The sequence below is a fragment of the Podarcis erhardii genome, assembly GCF_964252035.2.
Source record: "Podarcis erhardii genome assembly, chromosome: 5".
Classification (NCBI taxonomy): Eukaryota; Metazoa; Chordata; class Lepidosauria; order Squamata; family Lacertidae; genus Podarcis; species Podarcis erhardii.
The window spans coordinates 43,302,502-43,323,448 of NC_138509.1; the positions used below are offsets into that span (position 1 = coordinate 43,302,502).

At 41.9% G+C, this 20,947-nt stretch overlaps 1 long non-coding RNA gene across 2 annotated transcripts in view; it reads left to right on the forward strand.

Annotated features, from left to right (window-relative positions):
* The window catches only part of LOC309342617, a 40,676-nt gene that overhangs the window by 15,139 nt on the left and 4,590 nt on the right, over window positions 1-20,947 (forward strand). Inside the window, exons 2-3 of one of the 2 annotated variants that reach the window (XR_014156911.1) lie at window positions 18,498-18,615; window positions 20,720-20,802. This is a non-coding gene — a long non-coding RNA (uncharacterized lncRNA). Of the gene's footprint in view, window positions 1-18,497; window positions 18,616-20,719; window positions 20,806-20,947 lie in introns of those variants that run through there. The other variant, XR_014156912.1, reaches the window with a different exon arrangement.

Genomic DNA, 20,947 nt, shown 5'->3' on the forward strand with positions numbered 1-20,947 from the left:
TACAGATTTCTATAGCGCTACAGGAGCCGCTTCCTCTGGAGTGCTTCTGAGGCACAAAGCCTGATACAGTATTTGTGGCTTAATGAAGGTGATACTATCTGTGGAGAAAAAAAACTTGTTGACTCCGTTTTTCCTTATGCAGCTACTTCCCCAGATCCCATGCCAGCAGCTGAGGTGCTGAAATTTACTAGACACAATGGGTGCTGTGGAATTGTAGTATTTTTTAAAAAATTTTAACTTTTAAATTTCTTTTTTGCCTGCAATCTTCCACATTTTCCTATTTATTCTGATGATAAATTGCTCACTGGGTGACATGCCACAATAATTTCAACCTTTTGTTTACATGAGGTCTACGATGTCTATTCTAGAGTATCAGTGAGCAGACATGTCTGTGTCTCCAGTTTCCAAGATCAGCCAAAACCCACTCTCACACAGTCCCTTGGCCTAATGTTTTCCAGCCTAGTATGAAATAGCATCCATCCAAGTGTGGTGGGAAAGGCCCACCCATTTGTCTCCATGGCTGCCTTTTTGGACTTAACTGGCCAACCAAGGCCATTATTACGTCAACGAAAAGCATAATTGGACTGGTTTCCTCTTACAGATTCTAGCCTCACATATACAGGATCACAGCTCTGGAACAAACCCATGGCCATCATCCAGACTGACCTCCCCAAACCCACAACACTATTTTATAATTTTACTGTAAGCCACTGTAAGAAGAACTCTGCTTTGTTGGATCAGGCCAAAGGTCCAGCTAAACGAGCACTGAAGCAGATGCCTTTGGGAAGTCCAAAAGTAGGACCTTTGTGGGGTCAGCAACAGCACTTGGGGCACTCTGGGGCAGACTGCCTCTAACTGTGGAAATAGTACGTAGCTATCATGACTAGTAGCCAGTTGTGCATTTATCTTGTATTTTTATCTTGTGAACAGTTCTGAGATCTTTGGATGAAGGGAGGTATATTAATTTAATTAATATTAATAATCATAATTATTTATAACCTTATCCTCCACAAATTTGTCTAAATCCCATATACGTAAAGCCAATCAAATTGGTGACCATAAACTACCTCTTGCGACAATGTACTCCATAGTTCAGCTAATAAACACCTTACGGCCTTATGGTGGCCAAACTGGATTGTGGGGGGCGGGAGAGAAAGAGAAGAGAAAAGAAACAAAGCTATTTTAATCTCAGAATGCATGGCTCCTCAACCTGTTTTGTAATTCTAATTAAGGAAACAAATGACTTGTTAACGTGCCAACAACCTCAACAGGTAGAGGGGCCTGGAGAATCTGCATACTGCTCTCCTACCCTGCAATCCCCCAATTGAGAAGCCTCTCCCATGCATTGATCTGTCTTTGGCCTGGTTTGCACATCACAGGAAGCCCGAGTATCACCCACCATGACTGTGCAAAAATGCTGACTCATGGAAGGAAGATCGCAACCACTTTGCTCCTCTCTGGGCTTTCTAAGGCAGTACGACACACCAACTAAGACCATGGTTTTTTTTACTTCGTGCATTATTCAAATCTAGGGCCAGGCTTAAGTTTTCCACACTACTACAGGCAACAGGTGAACAACCACACTTTTCTCTCCTATGTATATAGAAGCATATAACTGGCTGGTCTACAACCTTTCTTCCTCACATGCTAATTTTGATGTGCAGGGTTTTTCTTTTTCTACAGGGCAAAGTTTGTGGTATGTCCTTCCTGCATCCTGAAGTGGTGCAGTCCACTCTTCCAGCTCCTCATTCTACTGCAAGTGTAGACCACATATTGGAGTCTGCAACTGGCAGAGGCAAGGGGGCTCAGATTCTTTCATTAGGAGAGCAACAAAGCTGCTAAGTGGACCTCTTAGAACTTAGCATTGTGTCCTTGATCAGATGTACGTGAAAGAAGAGAGATCTTCATAGCCCTAGTCTCCACTGACTTCTGTCCTTATTATCAATCAGCTCCACAGCACTTTTGTTGTGAAAAGCAGCACTTCATCATTCATATAGCATTAATTCTTGTGCGGGGGGGGGGGGGACCCTCCTTCTATGATTATGGGTTGCTTTTGCAGATTTGGAGCAGTTACAGCCTCTTGTCTGGCCCATGATAGAACCAATTTCACTTCTAGTGTCCTTGTTAAGGCCTCTGTAATCTACAGAAGAATGACAAGAATGACTTGAGTGAAGCCTCTGAGACAGGAAAATATCTCAGAGATATCTCAGAGGTATCTGAAGAAGTGTGCATGCACACGAAAGCTCATACCTAGAACTAACTCAGTTGGTCTTTAAGGTGCTACTGGAAGGAATTTTTTTATTTTGTTTTGACCATGGCAGACCAACACGGCTACCTATCTGTAACTGGAACTATGGAAGGCACCACATTGAGCCGCATGAAATGGAAGTCCATCTGGTATCTGAAGAAGTGTGCATGCACACGAAAGCTCATACCTAGAACTAACTCAGTTGGTCTTTAAGGTGCTACTGGAAGGAATTTTTTTATTTTGTTTTAGGAAAATATCTGTTAAGCGGAGAACGTTTATCTACTTTGCCTTTTCTCCCCTACTTGTAGAATTGTGGAAGATCTCACTGCATAGCAAAGCTGACTAGAAAAGACACAGGGGAAAGGAAAGTTCATCTGAATTTATCAGTGACCGGGTTTCACACCTGCCTGATATAATCTTTCCTCAGGGATGCCTTGCCAAGGCTGATCTCACGCATTTCAGCTAGAGCTGCTCAGAATGGTGCGCTAACATTCGCTCTGTGTGTGCTACCAGTACTCCTTCTCTGAAGCAAGTAAACGCCGATTATCCTTTTTGAAGTGGTGGTGGGGGTATCTATTATATAAGTTTAATGCAGCATCTCTTTCCCAGAATACATCTTGGTATAGAAGAAAGCATTTTCCTTTAACATTTAGAACTGCACTCTCTCTCTGTGTGTGTGTAAATCTGCTCAGTGGACTATATTGAAAATGTTATAGGCAGGAAAATAAACTAAAAGCTAGAGGCAGCACTGAGTGGCCATTTAAGCAATATGAAAGATTAAAGGTACCTATGAGAAAAGAAAACTTCAGCATAACTAAAGTAAATGGAGTCAGTGCCAGTTTGCTTCACTGCAGCCTGTCTCTTGAGCTTTGTCTACCACCAGAATTTCCTAGCTAAGGAAACTGGCTATACAGTTCCACCCTACAAATAAAGAGGAGCTGGAGGGGGAAGGGGTGTTGAGAGCTCAGAAAGAAGCACATCTGGAAGACCACAATTTGAGTAAAAGTAGAATGCATAAGTTAAAAGAGTCTCCCACACTTTCATCTGCCGCCCATGCATTCTCCACTTTTTCTCAAATTTGGCAGTCTCAATCTGAATCAGGTTTGAGGGGAGCTTGCCCTTCTCTATTTCAAATTGCTCCGGATAATTTATTAATGATTTCAGTAGCACAAGTCCCAAAGCAGATCCTTGCAGGGCACTTATTCCTCCCTCCCTCCAATGTGAAAACTCTTCTTTTATTTCTACTTCAATTTCCTGTTCTTTAACCAGCTACTGATCCGTAAAAGCCTGTCCTCTTCTACCATCATGACTCAGGACTCTTTAGCGAGGAACACTGTTGAAAGCTTTTTGGAAGCCGAAGCCCAACAAGTCTACCAGATCAGCCCAGTCTTCTAAAAGCCAAGCTGCTTCTTTCTTAGCAAGGCTTGTTCTTCCACCCTTTAATTGTTGGCATCCATCTGCCTTTTGAAACAATGGAGGAATGGACCTTTGGGGGTGAAGTTAAACTGTTGGAAGGTTGCAGTGCCTGCTGTTGCTGCATCTGAAATAATTTCAGATTTAATCATGTTTCCACTAGTTTAATGGAACAGATGCTAGATAGTCTGTTATTTCCTTTATTCCTCCCTCATCTCTTTCTTAATTATCTTATACTGAGTACCTACCGGTTCTCCAGTAAAGAGTCTGATTTTAGTGACAAGATCCATATTTTTGTTAGACAATCAACAATATCACACTTACGTTCTTTAGGTACTCTTAGACATCAAATACTGCAGTCTTTTTAAAACATGAAGCTGCTAAGTTCTTGTCACATTGCTCTGTGTCAGTTGTCTTTCTGATTAATTAGCTTAATTATCCACACTAAGTGGCTTTGCTTCTGCAGGATCAGATAGGAACAGTGTACATGATCAGTTACATATGGCCTCTGGAGTGGGATCAGCAACCTTAGCAGACACTGCTCTGAAATGTGTTGATATTTCAGAACTAATCTGTTAGGGTTTTAAAGATGATTAATTAAACCGTACATATAATGCTGTTATTTTGATAACTTCTGTCATTGTTTTAAATCCAATCACTTGGATTTCTACAGGCGTGAAATCCAAGAATTTCTTAAGGTCCAAAGCTTTTCTTTAGGTTTCCAGACTACTTAGGCTGTATCCCTAAACTCACCTGGGGAAAAGGACAACTGAATTTAAACAGGGCTTCTGAGTAGACATGGTTGGGATTGTGCTGTAATGCACTGCAACAGACGCAGTGCCTATATGTGATGGAGCCTGCAATATTATGCTCATTTTGTTGTATGTAAGTTCATTGAACGCAGTGGGTAAGGCTGCAGCAATATCTATGAAGGAAGTTTCTTCCTGTGAATTCTTTCCTACAACAGATTGACTGGTCTTATATAGGCAGTATCACTCATATGTGAGAAGGACCCTTCACGTTGAAGTATGCAGATTCTTTCTGTCACAATTTTTCTGTCAGGAATTTACCAGCCAGTTAGAATCATCACTAGTTTATACTAAACCTAAAGGTAAAGGTAAAGGTACCCCTGACCGTTAGGTCCAGTTGCGGATGACTCTGGGGTTGCACGCTCATTTCGTTCTATAAGCCGAGGGAGCCAGCGTTTGTCCACAGACAGCTTTCGGGTCATGTGGCCAGCATGACTAAGCCACTTCTGGCAAACCAGAGCAGTGCACGGAAATGCCGTTTACCTTCCCACCAGAGCAGTACCTATTTATCTATTTGCACTTTGACGTGCTTTCGAACTGCTAAGTGGGCAGGAGCTGGGACTGAAAAAATGGGAGCTCACCCCGTCACAGGGATTCAAATCACCAGCCTTCTGATCAGCAAGCCCTAGGCTCTGGTTTAGACCACAGTGCCACCCACGTCCCTATACTAAACCTAGACCAGGCAAATATGTCCTGCACTGGCTTTGCTTTTGGCTGTTTTGGAAGCTGTTATGAACACAGAGCATAGGATGTTGCTTCATACTCAAGTCAGATCACTGGTCCGACAAGCTCAGTATTGTCTACACTGAATAGTGACAGATTTTAACAGGGATCTATTCCCAGCCCTACCTGAAGACACCGGGGATTGAACCTGGGACCTTCTTCTTGCAAGGCAGATGCTTTGCCACTGAGCTACAGCTCTTCTCCAGCTATGGCCCTTTTAAACATATTATGTCTCCCCCACAAACTTCCAACAAGGAGTGGGGAGCACTTCCAGGCAGGTGACTTTAGGTTCCACTGGCCTCATCGCAAGACAGTTTTAAAAAATGGATTTAACATACAAAAGCACAGTTTTAAGTGGCTGTGCTACATTCCCGATTCACTCTCCCAGTTAATTATTTACATCTTTTGAGGCTGCTCTGCTATTCCAGGGGCCAGAAGTTGTGGCACAGAGGAGGAGGTGGGAACCATTAGCTGCATGGCATATGCAGCCTTGTGTTGCAAAGAGACTGGCCAAAACGTTTAATTGATTTTCCCTCTGCATGCTTGGGTTCAGAAAACCTGATAAATGACAAATACAAATGTTTATTGCAATGTGCCAGGTATTCACAAAGTAAATTCAGACCCCCCTAAAGAAGGAAAAAATATTTCTCACAGCCAAGTAGCCATTCATAAAATGTAACTTTGCTGAAACAAGGAAGACTCTTGTGGCACCTCAAAGCCTAACACAATTATTATAGGATCAGCTTTCATGTATCTGATGAAGTGGGTTCTAATCCATGCAAGTTTATGCCGTAATAAATGTGTCAGCCTTTAAAGTGCCAGAAGACACATTTGTTTTTGTTGCAAGGGACCAACACAGCAGCTTCTCTCAAATTTTGTTTTGCTCATTTCCATGTGAATTTCCAGTCAAAGCCATTTATTAACCAGCTGGTGGCAGTGTTTTCTTTAGGAAAAGTTTTTTTTATATAGAATATTGCCTTCATTCCTCTCATAACAGCTTCTGAACATTTTAAAGTGAAAGGATCTCTCCGTTCTTTTATTCCTCTTCCCCAAAATTCCAGGCAAATTCTTACAAGGAGCAAAAGCTTCTCTCCCTCCCGCCCCCATTTGTAAGACTGCCACTGTTTTGAAGAGTTATATAATACCGGGAAAGAGAACGGAGAAAAGAGGCTATTTCTTCCAAGCTGGGGTGTCCTTGTTTTCCGTTGTTTGTTCTGACAGGATGCTGCCTGATTGGAAGGATCCTTAGTCTGCCTGTGTAAGCTAGTTTAGATTTGGAAGAGAGACGTTAAAAGCAATATAAAAGCATGACAGATTTAATACAGTTTTCCAGCCACTACTGTGCACTGAGTTTTAAGGGGGGTTGCTGTTTTGGGGAGTAGGAAGCACTGGAACACTTACTTCTCATTCCCACACATTCACAATGGTTTCCATTACCTACCTAACTCACATAATGAGGATAAAATGAAAGGCAACGGCAGAGAGAGAGAAAGGGGGAGGGGAGGGGATGCTTTATTTATGGTATCGAATAAGGAAGAATGGCAGTTCTAGGCATTCATCACAAATTATTAAAAGAGCCAATCCAAAATACAGTACATTAATAAAACTGTGTCACAATGTAATCCTCACTCATTCCTGAACAACAACACATGAACCTCCTGCTAGGCTGCAGAAGAAAGAACCCTGAAAAACATTTTGATCTCTTTATTGGAGACCATCCTACACTTGCTACGAAGCAACAAATGCAAAGCCATACTATCTGCATCCTCTTCTTCTGGGAATCTTTTGCTTAGAGGTAGGATTCTGCTTTGATGCCCATTATTGCCGACTATACTTGCCCTGACTCATTATCACAGAAATGTCACCACAGCTGAAGAGGGCAATGAAGTGCTTGGACTACATTAGCCTAGTCCTGCTTGAAATGCCCAGATGGGTTCCTCTAACAAAAATGTTCTATAGCAGCCTTATCCAACCAGACTACAACTCCCACCATCCCTGACCACTGGGGTTGATAGGTCACAATCCAAAATATCTGGAGAGCACCAGGTTGGGAAACACTGATTTATCAGTTCCCTTCTTTCCCCAGCAAGGACTAATAATTTGTTCTAGGTCTTGGCTTCGCCTCTTTTCAACCAGTGTCAGATACCATGCTGCAAAAGCACCTGTGAGTTTGGGCACAATTTATGGAACTTACCTGGTAATTGCTTGCTTGCAACACCTTTCTTTCTACCTTCCCTTCTGTCTTGTTGCTGCTTTGATTGTAAGCCTTCAGGAAAGGTCTTTTCTATTCTCTCTCACGCATGAAGTAAATTAGTAGTACCTTTTGTACAGTCACTGATATTATACAGACATCAGTGCTACTCATACACATTCATCTCCGCTGTTTGAAAATGAACCATAAATTGGATAAAAGGAATCTTCAACCCCACCTAAGAGCAGAAAACTCAGGTCCATCTCCTTCAGATGTGGGGTGTGGACAGGGTCAGCCCAAAACATTTTGCTGCCTGAAGCAAAGGGCAAATGGTACCTTTCCATTTCATGCACAGAAACCAATCAGGTTGACAGTTAAATGTTACTTCAACACTGATGAAGGGACAGTGGAGAGGGAAACACAGCTGAGTCCTAGCACCTTATCACTGCTCCCTGCCTCACAGCAACTACCTAATGGCAGGGCTGGCCTTTAGCCAGGACACTATTAACAACTATGTCACCTGGTTCACATGCCGCATCTTGTTTGTGCAAAACTACTCCACCTGAGCTACATTGAGGACAAATAGCCTTTTTTGTCCATAGATGTGTGAACTGGTCGTCTCCACTTCAGTGCTATATTAATGACATATCTCCAAAACCATTTGATTCTTCAGTCCACTGATGAGCAGTACAGAAGCCTGATGAGAAACCGATCTGATCAGGCTTCTGTACTGTACCACAAGATTTGGTGATGGTCATTAACTTTGATGCCTTCAATGAGAAGAAGAGACACATTTATGGAGCGTAAATCTGTCAACAGCTATTAGCCACCAGTGTAGTTTCCATGTTGAGGGAACAGAAGTTCAGGTCAAGCTACTTACCCATGTAGCCCAGCACTGCCAGTCCTGACTGGCACCAGCAAAAGTTTGTCCCATGCTTTTTTAATTGATAGTTTTAAAACTGTAGAGACCGAGGACTGAACCTGGGACCTTCTACATGCAAAGCATGTGCACTGTGACTGTCTTTGGGCCCTCCCTTATGTGGCAGTGTACCAGTTGTTGGGGCCAAACACAGAAAAGTTCTTGCCTTCATGCCCTTCTTGTAAGTTTACCAGAAGGATCTGACTGGTCACCTCTGAAAACAATACTAGACCAGATGCCAGGGCTGGCCCACCCATGAGACAAGATGAGGAGACAGCTTCAGGCAACAGGATCCACAGGGACAGCAGATCCCAATGTCAATCTTTCTTCCTCCCTCGTTCATGACGTAGATCTTCACTCACCCCTTCTTCCATGGTAGGGAGTGAGAGTGCCGTTGTTTGGATTGCCTCAGGTGCCAAAATGTCTTGGGCCAGCCCTGCTAGATGGACATTAGATCTGATCTAGATTGGCAAGGATATTTACATGCTCTTTAAAAAGTCAATCTCACTATCTGCTTTCTTATTTTATTTATTTATTATTACATTTAGATTCCACCTTATTCTCTAGGGAGTTCAAGGATCTCCCTCTCCCACTTAATTCTCAAAACAACCCAGTGAGGTAGGTTAAGCTAAGAAACAGTGACTGGCCCGTGGTCAGCCAGTGAGATTCACAAATGAGCAAGGATTTGAACCCTAGTTTCCAAGGTCCTAATCCAACACTCTAACCACTACACCACACTGGTTCAAGTTACTGATCTTTTCAGAGCATCCTATTTTCCTTATGGTATTCTTGTACTCTGCCCTGTCACTCTCTTTTTAGAGTATGACGGACAACCCTCTTGTTCACCTCTATTCACATGCTTTGTTTTCTCTGCACATGTAAATTGGAAGCTTTGTCTTTCACGGTGGTGCAACTCCCACTACAATTTATTGTTGTCCTCTGTCAGATTATTAGACACCCTGAAGAAAATTATTGCTCGGTACAAAATCAGTGCATTTTCTGGGCATGTTTTGCAACAGTTTCTGAACATGATAATTATGCATTCAGAACCCCCCTATCACTCGCTTCATGGACTCAGCGTGTTCAGTTTCTGCTGCTTGGAAAGATCTGGATACAATCCTGCCAACTTGTTCCTGCTGGACTTTTCTCTTACTCAGCCCAGGGAAAACCTAGTTACTGAGTAGACACCATAATTACGAAGAGATTCTTTCCTTCCCTTCAAGTTCCACTTACTGAAGAATACTTACTTGGAGGTCAGAAACAGGTTAATAATTCTGGCTTGCTGCTGACCTCCTTCTTCCTGTGGAAATACATCCACTGGATTCAAGAGTATTTCATCCGGCAATGACCTTGAAACAGCAGCACATGCAATTATCATGCCATGAAGCTTGATTACTGTAATTCCCCTTTAGCACTGCCTTTTCGTCTAATGCAGTTTGTTCAAACTGCTGCAGTAGTATCAGCTGCTGCTACCGCCACAAAATTTTGTGTTCAGGCTTGAGCTGACACTATCATCTTGATCCCGCTCAGCAGGATGCCCATATAATAAAACCCCAGGTCTTGTTGTGTGAGGAAGCCATGAATAGTGAGGGGACGGATATGAGATAAAAATTGACTGGGCAAAGTGGGAATGTCCTGAATGAGCAGAGCCCCACATTATCAGTCTGTTGAATGGCTATTGGTGCTGTTTATTCCACTCCATGTTTTATCCTTCTACACTGTGTTGATATGATTAGGAGGGAGAAAGGTTGTTTTCTGCTGCTCCAGAGAAGCGGACACGGAGCAATGGTTCCAAACTACAAGAAAAAAGATTCCACCTAAACATTAGGAAGAACTTCCTGACAGTAAGAGCTGTTCGACAGTGGAATTTGCTGCCGAGGAGTGTGGTGGAGTCTCCTTCTTTGGAGGTCTTTAAGCAGAGGCTTGACAACCATATGTCAGGAGTGCTCTGATGGTGTTTCCTGCTTGGCAGGGGGTTGGACTCGATGGGCCTTGTGGTCTCTTCCAACTCTATGATTCTATGATTCTATGATTACAATTAGTACCAGCAATAAAATGTCACAGTGTGGATTGCTTCAGCCAAAGTGCCATTTCCAGGAAAAACTTTCCGCAAATGGAAAACTCTATTCCATTCGCCCTCCTGAATTCTGCTATTTCTACCTAGTTCTCAGTAGGCTGTTTTAGGGACCCTTGTTTCTTAATGTCCCCCCTAAAAATTTTTTGCACCTCTACAAATCTAGGAGTTCATACCAGCTTTCTTATGCATGTATGCTTAAAAATCAACATTTGGAGAACAAATATAGGTTTTTAGAATGCAGTCTTATTTTTGATTACTGTACTTCCAAACAGAAATGAATAATCCAAGGGCTAAGACAGGTGGGACACACAGTTCTAGTAAATCAATGTAATGTTATTTGAAAGATGTTATGCAGGTATATATCCTACAAATGTTTCCTAGACCATTTTTTCCTCAAGAACACAAAGGGTTATTTAAAGATTCTAACATAAAATGTGGTGAATTAATGCAATGTGGATCTTTTGTTCCATTGCAGAATATTAAACTAGACTTGTCTCTAAAGGTGAGCAGCCTGTGTTTAGCTGTGTGATGATTTTTCCAAAAACCTAAACTTCAAAAAAAAAAGAAAAAGAAAGAAAGAATCTAGGGAGAGAGAGAGGGGAAAATGAATCCCAAAACAGAAAGCTGCCCTGAAATATCTGCAGGTAAAAAAAAAAAGTGTTCCTGAGTCAGAGACTGTCTCATAGCTATAAAAGACATAAACCATCTATAATCCCATTCCAACATTCAAAGGAGTAATATTCATATATCAAGGTGCTGAGGCGCTTTTAGCATTCTCCTTTTTTTTTTTTTTAAGGAAGGCATTCATCTTTATGACAAAAATAATTGTGGAATACTAAACCGCAGTGACTTCAGCCTTCCTCAGGAAAAAAATGCACAAAAATTTAAAGAACTATGGCCTTGTTCCAGAAAATTAAGGAAGTGCAAAAAATTATGTATCTTTAGGTCAGCATGTTAGGAACAGAAGCCATGCACTACTAACCAGCCTCTCTCATGTCTGAAGCTTTCACACATCCTCTGTATCCCCCCCCCCCCCGGTATGAACATCTTCATAAATAGTGGCACAGCCTAAACTACTTCCCTACACTGAGCAAGGGCATTGTACAAAACCATGGTGATCAGCAGCTCAGTTGTGTCTAGATTGGCATAACAAAGATTGTCTAGGCTGTGGCTAGGCTGGCATAACTCACAGTGAGATTCTGGTCTTCTATGCCAGACTCTCATGCTATAAAGAGTGATGGGTGGGAGACAATTTGAAACAGATTAACAAACTGAAGTTGAGTCCCAACATAGATGCCAATAAACATCTGCAAAGACAGATGGTTCGAAGGAAACAAGTGAAAATACATGCTAAGTACTGAACAGTTGGGCCAGAAACTGCCACACTTGGCCAAGCTGAATAGTACCTTTAAAATATTCTCACAGGTGTCTTTGGGACAGATTAATAGTGTTGCAGCAAACGCAGAGGAACTATAATTCTGCAGTCCAAGAGGTGTGGTTTATTTGAACATCTCTCCACATACTAAAGTTCATTCACTACCTAGGTCAGTATATCAGTGAAATTAATAGTTCCTCCGCAGTATCTTATCATGTCAAGTGAGGCATCTCAGCCCATCATAAAAGTCAACAAATGCAGCAGACTTTCCATATCTTTGAATGCAGAAGTGTGCTCTTTTCTGAAATTGTTCTCCCAACGGAGGCAAGGATGAAAACCAAGGGATATTGTAGGCAATAATGTTCAAGTAAGGCGGGGGTGGGGTGGGGGGGGGAAAGAACCTTCTGAATTCCTCCTCCCGTATGGAGTTTAATCCCATAAGACCATTGTCCATTGATCGGTACTGTGCTCCGGAAAGCAATACAGTATTTGAAGGCTGCTCTCTGAGGAAAAGAGATAGCAACCTGCACTGTGTTATACACTTGATTTCATTCTGACATCCTAGTGAAGATAAATGTAGTTCATTTCCCAAGTAAAGTATATAAATAACACCTTAATTACTGATCATAGGGAGTGATTTGCAGGGGCTGGAATGCCCAAACATCTCAACTGCTACAATACATTGTAAGGGAAGAGAAGGGAGCAATCTATTCTTAAGCAAAGCTGAGCCATACTCAACCTGCAGTGAGCCTCCGCTTTCCATGCCCCTCTCTGCTTGGCTTTGAATAATGCATTGTACGATGATCTGACAATAGTGCATCACTCAGCATCCTAATGCAACAGCAGCTATTTTGCAGTACTTGTGGTTGGTGTTTGGGCTTTTTAAAAGGAAATGTGAAAGAAAATACAAACACATACTGTATGAGATACATGAGAAAACACACACACAATAATAAATCATTGAAAGGATGAGATCAGTTCATGTTTGTATTTAAGGAAGTAGCTGAATCATATATTACAAGGCATAGGCAATGATATTCTGGCATCAGAGTGGGTATGAATAAACCATACAATCAAAAGTAAAGATTCTCTAATTATTATTTTTTAAACCCACAACCTCCATCTTATACTGTACTAAATAAAGGAAGTCACAAACTACCTTCCTAATTCCTTCAGACTCAATACCTTCCAGGGTACACACACACACTCACACCTCTTTCATGTTTCAGACCACATCTTTTGTTTTCCAGGAACACCTGTATTTATAATTCAATTAACAACAACAAAAACCCTTTCAGTTTATGTTAACAGCTTTCCATGTTCATTCAATCTCCAAAATGACAGGAAATTACAGTACTTAAAGACCATGCACTTAAAAGACAAGTTGTTTAGGCTATGTGGATATAGTACGGTGCCCTATCCTGTGATCAGTTTCAGCTTCACCACTACTTTAGAGCAGGATAGTTCTTAGTGGCAAAAGTGATTGACCAAAGTCCCCGATTTCTCTGTTTGCTGGAAGAGACTTATTGAGTACGAGCAACTGTCTGAAACTATCTTACAACTGCAGGACCTCATTCCATTACAAGTACCCAACTGGCAACCAATACCACCCACTAAGCCACAGCATTTTATTCTAGAATCAATGCAGGCTGAGTACTTGTATTTCTACATAGTCTGCCCCAAAGCTAGATCTATTGCACATTCCTTGCCCCTGAAAAGTGCTTATTGACAAACTGGTTGCGTTTCAAAAACCAAAGCGCATTCCACAGAGTGATTCCACTTTAACCCTCAGTGTATCCATTGGAAAACAGATGTAGGAGGTTCCAGCAATGCAGGGAGCAATCCATACATGCCCAGTAACATTGTGGGTGAATGTATACCAAGATTACAATCGCCATTTCCTTCCTCATTCCCCTGCAGGGAGGAAAAAGCATGGATCAAGTGACCAGAGCCACCCTTGTGGATGGCAGGATATAGGACTCAATTTAGATTGAAAGCAGCATGTTGAGGGCAAGCATGAATGATTCTGGTCTGCACTTTAGTACAAATGATTTAGTAGGTACACAACTATATAATGGTAGTTTGGGGCCAATAATGGCAGGAGGCAATTCGGCCAACTCACCCTTAGCATGGGATCACAAATTACTGTAGGCTATAAAAGCTAAGCACAATAAATGCTCGTCAAATGCGCTGCTGCTTTGTTTGGGGATGGGGAGGGAAATTAATTTTGAGTATACAGTAGTTTAGAACTGACTTTCTAACCTTTCTGTTAATTTTACCTCAATTACTTTAATGGGGCGCAGGGGTAGGTGCTGGTCTCCAGTACTAATGCCTGAACTTGTTACTATCCCCTGACTGTTACCATCCTCCTGTTCCATATTCCTCATAACTACACACTGCGCACCATGCTTCAGGGGGCGCCACAACAATACTGTAGAATGGAGCATGAGAGGCGACAAGTGCAAATTTTAGTGTCGCTCAGGGCGCTAATGGAATTTGAGAGCCCAAAGCCCTCCACTGACGGTTTCGCACCAAAGCAAAGTTGCTGCTTTACCATAGCTAAACATTTATATGCTTTGCATGCAAAAGCTCTCAGTTTCAGTTTCCAGCACTTCCAGTAAGAGTTGGGAAATTCTTTTAATAAAAAAGCAAAATATGTGAAAGCAAAAAAGAACAGAAAAGAAAGAAAGAAAGAAAGAAAGAAAGAAAGAAAGAAAGAAAGAAAGAAAGAAAGAAAGAGGCAAGGGGGAAAGGCCATGTAGCCAGCAAAGAAAGAAATCAAACCCTGTCTTCCCAGTCCCCCCTCTCTTTCTGACTGTTCTTTTGTTTCATTGCATAGTCAACTCTCTGCCAATTCCTGTCTAATTATGTGACTGACTTAACGCTCTTATTGACATGCTGTGTCTAGCACAACACAAATGTTGCCATATTTCTGAGCATGAAAATGAACCTAAAACTGTGAAACATAAAGTGGCAGGTCGCAGGATACACTTTTGGGGCATCGTTGAACAATAGTTAAAATATGCTTGTGAATGCAGTGCTTTCATCGCCCAAGAAGCTAACAAGATTCATTTTGCCAGGAGAGTGGAATAGCTTGTACAGCAAGCTAAAACGAACAAACAAAGCATAGGAGGCCAAAAGGAAAAGCCTGTTAAAACACTTCACTTGTCATAACACTGGAGAGCTGCTTATTAAGGCAGATAGAACAGAGGAGGACCTCTCAGTCCAATTGGCTGTAATGGTGACAAGAGGAAATAATACTTTGTGGTCAAAGAGGTATAAAGGACCAGCAATATTGTTAAATCTAAAAATGTTGCACAACACTTTATTGAATGTATAGTCTGCTGTTGGGGATCCTGAGTTTGCTTGACAAGGCTACTGCCATTTTATAAAAGGCACAATTGGCCAATGCCTTTATGAGGAGGACCAATCAACATTTTACAAAATCATGGCATGCTTGCAGGTTCTCCAGAAGTCTTCATTGGGCAAGATATTACACAAAGTTGGGTGAATGAGGAACACACACTTTCTCTTCCTCTGTTTCTTTCTTTACTGTAAAGGTAAAGGGACTCCTGACCATTAGGTCCAGTCGTGGCCGACTCTGGGGGTGCGGCGCTCATCTTGCTTTATTGGCTGAGGGAGCCGGCGTACAGCTTCCAGGTCATGTGGCCAGCATGACTAAGCCACTTCTGGTGAACCAGAGCAGTGCACGGAAACACCGTTTACCTTCCCGCGGGAGCAGCACCTATTTATCTACTTGCACTTTGACGTGCTTTTGAACTGCTAGGTTGGCAGGAGCAGGGACCAAGCAACTGTACAAAGTACAAAAGTATAAAGCATAAAACAAAGGACTGTGTATGTCGTAACCATAGGGTCAGCTTGTAGACTCTATTCCCTGATGGACTTTGCAGGTAGAAGCCTGTACTAGGTGTAAAGGTTACATACCTTGTGTTGTAAGCAAGACCTGTACCATGTCTTATATAAAACTCACCCATTCCAGTTTAGACAGAAAGTAAAAAAGAAACATGGCAGGTCTGGGTTACAAACCAGGTTTATGCCCCCCAAATACGGCGGCTATTGTTTCTTTACACCAGACATCTGTAACACCTAAAAGACTAAAGACTTATCCACACTTGCCTTTCCAGGTTCAGTCCACACTTTAAAGCTCCAGGTCTGAATGCCCCCCCCTTTTTTTGCTTTGGAGCTTTCCCCACGAAAGCCAACTCTTTAAAACTTAATCTGCAACAAACCCGAATTGGCGTTTGCTCTGACAGAGAGCTAAAGAGCGTGGGTTTGTTCTGAGTCCCCCAAAACACACACAAACACTTGGACATGGAGCTTTTGAGAATGGACCTGTGTCTAGAAAGAGCAGGGCAAAAGGTTTATTTAGTCTGCACTCTCCATTGCAAAACATCCACATTTCTGCTTGCCCTTTCTAGGCCACAGGTCTGAGTTGCTTTTTGTTTGCCTCACTTTCCTGGGGAAAACCCACTGTTTACCACTGAACCAATGCTCAGAAAACCCAACTGACATTTGCTCTGATTCAGCAATAACCACCAGGTTTCCCTGGAGGAAAGCTGTGGAATATACAGAAGTGTGGATGAGCCCCAAGTCTACAAGCTGACTTTCTGGCTAATTTCTCCTACTCATCCACTTGCCTGATACCTGTTATAGAGTTCTGCAGAACTCAACCCATTTGTGACATTTTGGCCAGTCCTAATAAACATATTGCCTGACTGTCTATTGGAGCCTTCCCCTTTATGGACCAACATTACCTTTGCTTTCTATGTGCCATTTTGCATGGCCCAGACTGCATTCTGAAGGAGTGTACAGTGCTTGAAGCTTGTCTGTACACGTATGACTGCACCCAATATTAACCACCCTCAAAGCAGACCCACTGGGACCAATGCACTTGTCAAACAAATCCATTGTTTCAGGGGTCTATGCTGACAGAGCAGGACCCCACAGTCAGAGAACAGAGGAGGCCACCGTGGCTAGAGCCACACATTATTACTTCTTTTGCTGCTGTCATCTTTTGTGTCATTTTGTACTGCAGGCTTCAGTCTTCTGGGTTCCACATGCTAGTAGTGGGCAGGGGCAGGGGCAAAAGTAGGTGGAGCAATTGATGTTAATATTATCATTGTACAGTAGGCTGTACAGTAGGCATTGTACAGTTTCTACAAAGCAGGGCTGGTGAGGGTGCTCCACTGGGTTTTCCATCATCTGAACATCTTGTGGCAAGCCAGGGGAAGAACCTTCGCTGCTGTGGCACCCAGCTTTTGGAACCAGCGTCACCCAGAAGTACACCAATCTTAGTTGTGTTCTAGGTTGAAAGCCTATTTATTCTGCCAAGCACCTGCTGGTTTTTTAATACATAGTTTTAAGTGGTTTATTTTAATTGATATGTTTTCTGCTGTGGATTGTTGTATTTATTATTTTAGTTTATTGTTGTGTTAATGCCTTTTGTAGACTACCCTGGAATTATATAATGATGGGTGGTGTATAATTTTTAAAAATAAATGTATGTTCCCTACACAGCTCTTGATGTTTTGCAGCTGAGATTCCTGCCATACATTGCATTAACAGTGAAGAAGATAGGGCATTAAATCTAGTGAGTGAAAAAGCTAACCTAAGTAAAGATTAGGGCATGTATAGAGAGGCACTCATGCGTGGGGTGTGTGTGTGTGTGTGTGTGTGTGTGTGTGTGTGTTGGCCAGTACCTTTGTCCTCAACCTTTTTTGCATGAACTATTTCTTTTCCAAGGGTGAGCAAGAAAAAAGATTACTTTCAACCTGCAGTCTAAACTAGTACAGCCCACTCTTATCACCTCATTCTGTTGCATGTGTAGACAAGGCTTCATGCACAGATAAGGCATTGATGCCTACAAGTCAGCCCCACTGACTTCTGCAACAGACTTAATTTCCAGATCATATCCATAGGATCAGGTTGCATGTGACGTGGAAACCAATTCTGGGGATTAAATGGGATTTACTTCTAGTAACTGTCCTTAGAACTGAGGTTCTAGCAGTTTATCCATCATCTAATTCCCACATGACACTTCATGTAAACATTTCGCTTTAAAAAGCTCATGCGTCTAAGTCCTGGAATACACAGGGGGTTAGCAGTGGGGTGGGGTGTGTTGATTTGCTTTGTAATATATGTGCCAGTTTCCTTCCATGCAGTGATTTTTATTTGTATTTTATTGTGCTAATAATAACTAATATACCCTTTTCACATCTGTCTTGTTCTTTCCTGCAATCAAAATGACGTTTAGATCTAAAAGTGGCAGGAGGCTCTTTCCTATTATGCTTACAGTGGTTTGTGATACTAAATTACCCATATATATGCAAATAAAAGCAAATTACCATATCGAAACAGAAAGAACCTCCTTTTCAAAATGTGCATGGCAATAATCAAATTGCTGTATGCCATTACAATAACTAAATTTCAATCTTGTAAGTTAAATAATGTGCTTTATATATCTAGTTATCTAACCGCCTATTTTGCCTGTAAGCTGCAAACAGTAAAAATGTTCCCTTTCCCCATTTCTCATGTTGTTGTTTCAGAGGTTTTATATTCGGGCTTGGTGTTCTCTCACACATGCACACAAAAACCACATAAGTTGCAATTTGAAACACTACTGTGAACAAGAGGCTATTTGGATTGAGGCATTGATGCAGGTTATGACAGGGCAAGGTCATTCAATATTGGGCAACACTGTAATTTGTATCATTACTTGCAGGGAAATTGTTAGAGGAGTGGCTGACAAGAACCCAGCCTCTAAAGTCTGACCCAGAGGGAACTGCTAAGAGAAGCAGATCAATCGCTTGCAGCAGCAATCTCATGCCCAGAAGAGACCGGTATGATTAATCCCCTCTTGGAGTCTGATTCACCGACCTTGGCTGCATACTAGACTTCTCTGCTCATAACCATCCTGTCATGCTTCGAGTCAAAGTGGTGAAGCAGTAATAAAAAGAAACAAAAAGCTGGACATTTCCCAGTCACATCACTGCATGATTATGGGTTGACTAGAGTTTTTCTAAACCACATTAGGGCCAGTTCTTAAGATACAGGAGAACTGCTGCTCCCATATGGATACATTCCATGCTACTCCAGAACATTAGAACTGCAAAACATCTGGGAGTATTCAGCAAAGTAGTGTCCCCTCCCCACTCTGCAACAGAGAAGGACAACACAGGCTTATAAAGCCATCCTGGTCCTTGGCATCTCCCATGTGATCTCACTATTTAAATATTATAGGAATGAATATAGAAAAATAGGAAGGACACTCCTTCTGGGTGGCAAAAATTAATGATTCTGTGTACAGAACCATGGATTGTAATTATTCAATATGTACCTAAATACTAACCTGATCTCAATATAGATAGTTAGGATGATGGCTCATAGTCTTTTCTGAAATAGTGGAATTTGGCCCAACCACAGGTATAAGTGTTAAACCAGCCATCTGAGCAGTTTACTATAAGTAAAGATTGCAATTCAGGTGATAGTGAGGGATGAATGTGAAAAGATTATTACAGGCTGGATGGCACTTGGGAATATAATAAACCATCCAGGCAATTATGATCTCAAGTCTGCTCAAGCTGACATGAAGAAAGAAAGAAAGAAAGAAAGAAAGAAAGAAAGAAAGAAAGAAAGAAAGAAAGAAAACCAAGTGATATTCTAGGCTTCCATTTGAATCATCCCAACAAATTTCTGTGCTTGTCTATTGTTGTGTATGGAATCCACTCTGAAGACAGACTTATAAATCGATGGTTGCAATTGGTTTCAGGCGTGCCTGGTTTCTAGTGTAATCCAATGGGTAAAAGCTCACAGTCTTCCCTTTCTCTGTGTTGTAAATGTCCCCATTCCTGTCTGGTCCCCAAAGTTGCTTTGTGTTTACATCACAATATTGGCCTCAGGGACTCCCATGCGGAGTTGGCAACACTGGGTGCATGCTGAGGCCCATTTGCAATCTGTGCATCCAACTCCTGGCCCTGCTGCTCTCCCTTCTCATTGATGTTTGCTGTTCACTTGCCCTCTCCAAGCCAGCACTGAGAGAAGCGAGGAGAAGGCTCTGCACAGTAATCTCAGCACACCTTGTCCCCTGTCTTGAAGGGTACTGTTAAATGACACCGGAGGGAGAAGCAAAGGTATGTGCAAAGCAGCAGCAGTAAGGAAGAAGAGAATGTGTGCCCACTGAGGGAAGAGGCCCACTGGTAGCATCTTGCTTACCCCCCCCCCCCAAGTTTGAATTGGCACTGTTCCCCTGCTGACACGGGGATTCTCCATACATAAAAAGGCTCTTAGTAGTGTATGTACTTCTATGCTACCAGTATATTGTACTTCCCAACCACTGGTATCCAAAGATTTGGGAGCAAAAGAACAGCATTATGTGCATTTTTTGTTGGTAGTATTGTTTGATGCAGTGTACATAATTCTGGCTAATATAGGTTAGTTGGAGTGCCCACACTCCCCCCCCCCATAGACCACTTTGTTGAGGGTCTTGGTGGACCACAATGCCTGATGTAGCTATTTTGATGTGCTGTGCTACATCCTAATGATATTTTTAATTATGTTTTTATGGACACACCTCGGACCACGTGAATGAAGCTCACAGATCTTTGGTGGTCCATGGACCAGTTTGGGAACCCCTGCATTGGAAGGAAGTCTGCATTCTAAAATATACCAGAGATGCTCCTCCCAAGTGGCTTCAGATAAATCAGAAATCTCCAACTCTTGTTGACAATTTGTGCCACAAAAAATGTCCACCCTTCAGCTTGTACATAGTTTTTATTCATATGAAAACAATGATAGATGCTGCTGCTTCTTTTTATGCACTTAAGACAACTCTATTATTCAGATTTTACATCTGCTTTTACAAATGTAATTATTACTGTTGAAAAGCTTAAATGGAAGTTTTGAATTTACCTTATACAATGATTAATATGTTTGCTTTGCTTTCAGAATGCAGCTAATCGAATGCCTTCATAACATCTTTATGCCAGCATGCAGAAATTCTTACATCACTTCTCTGAGGAAATGGCCACAAGGTAAAAGTCACACAAATAATGTAACTCAGCAGATGACCTTTTCTTGTTGACAAAATCTACAATGTTTTGAGACTGCACAGCTAACCAGGTCTATTTTTGTACAGCAGAGGAATAAACGCAGAGACATAAAGAGGAAACTAGA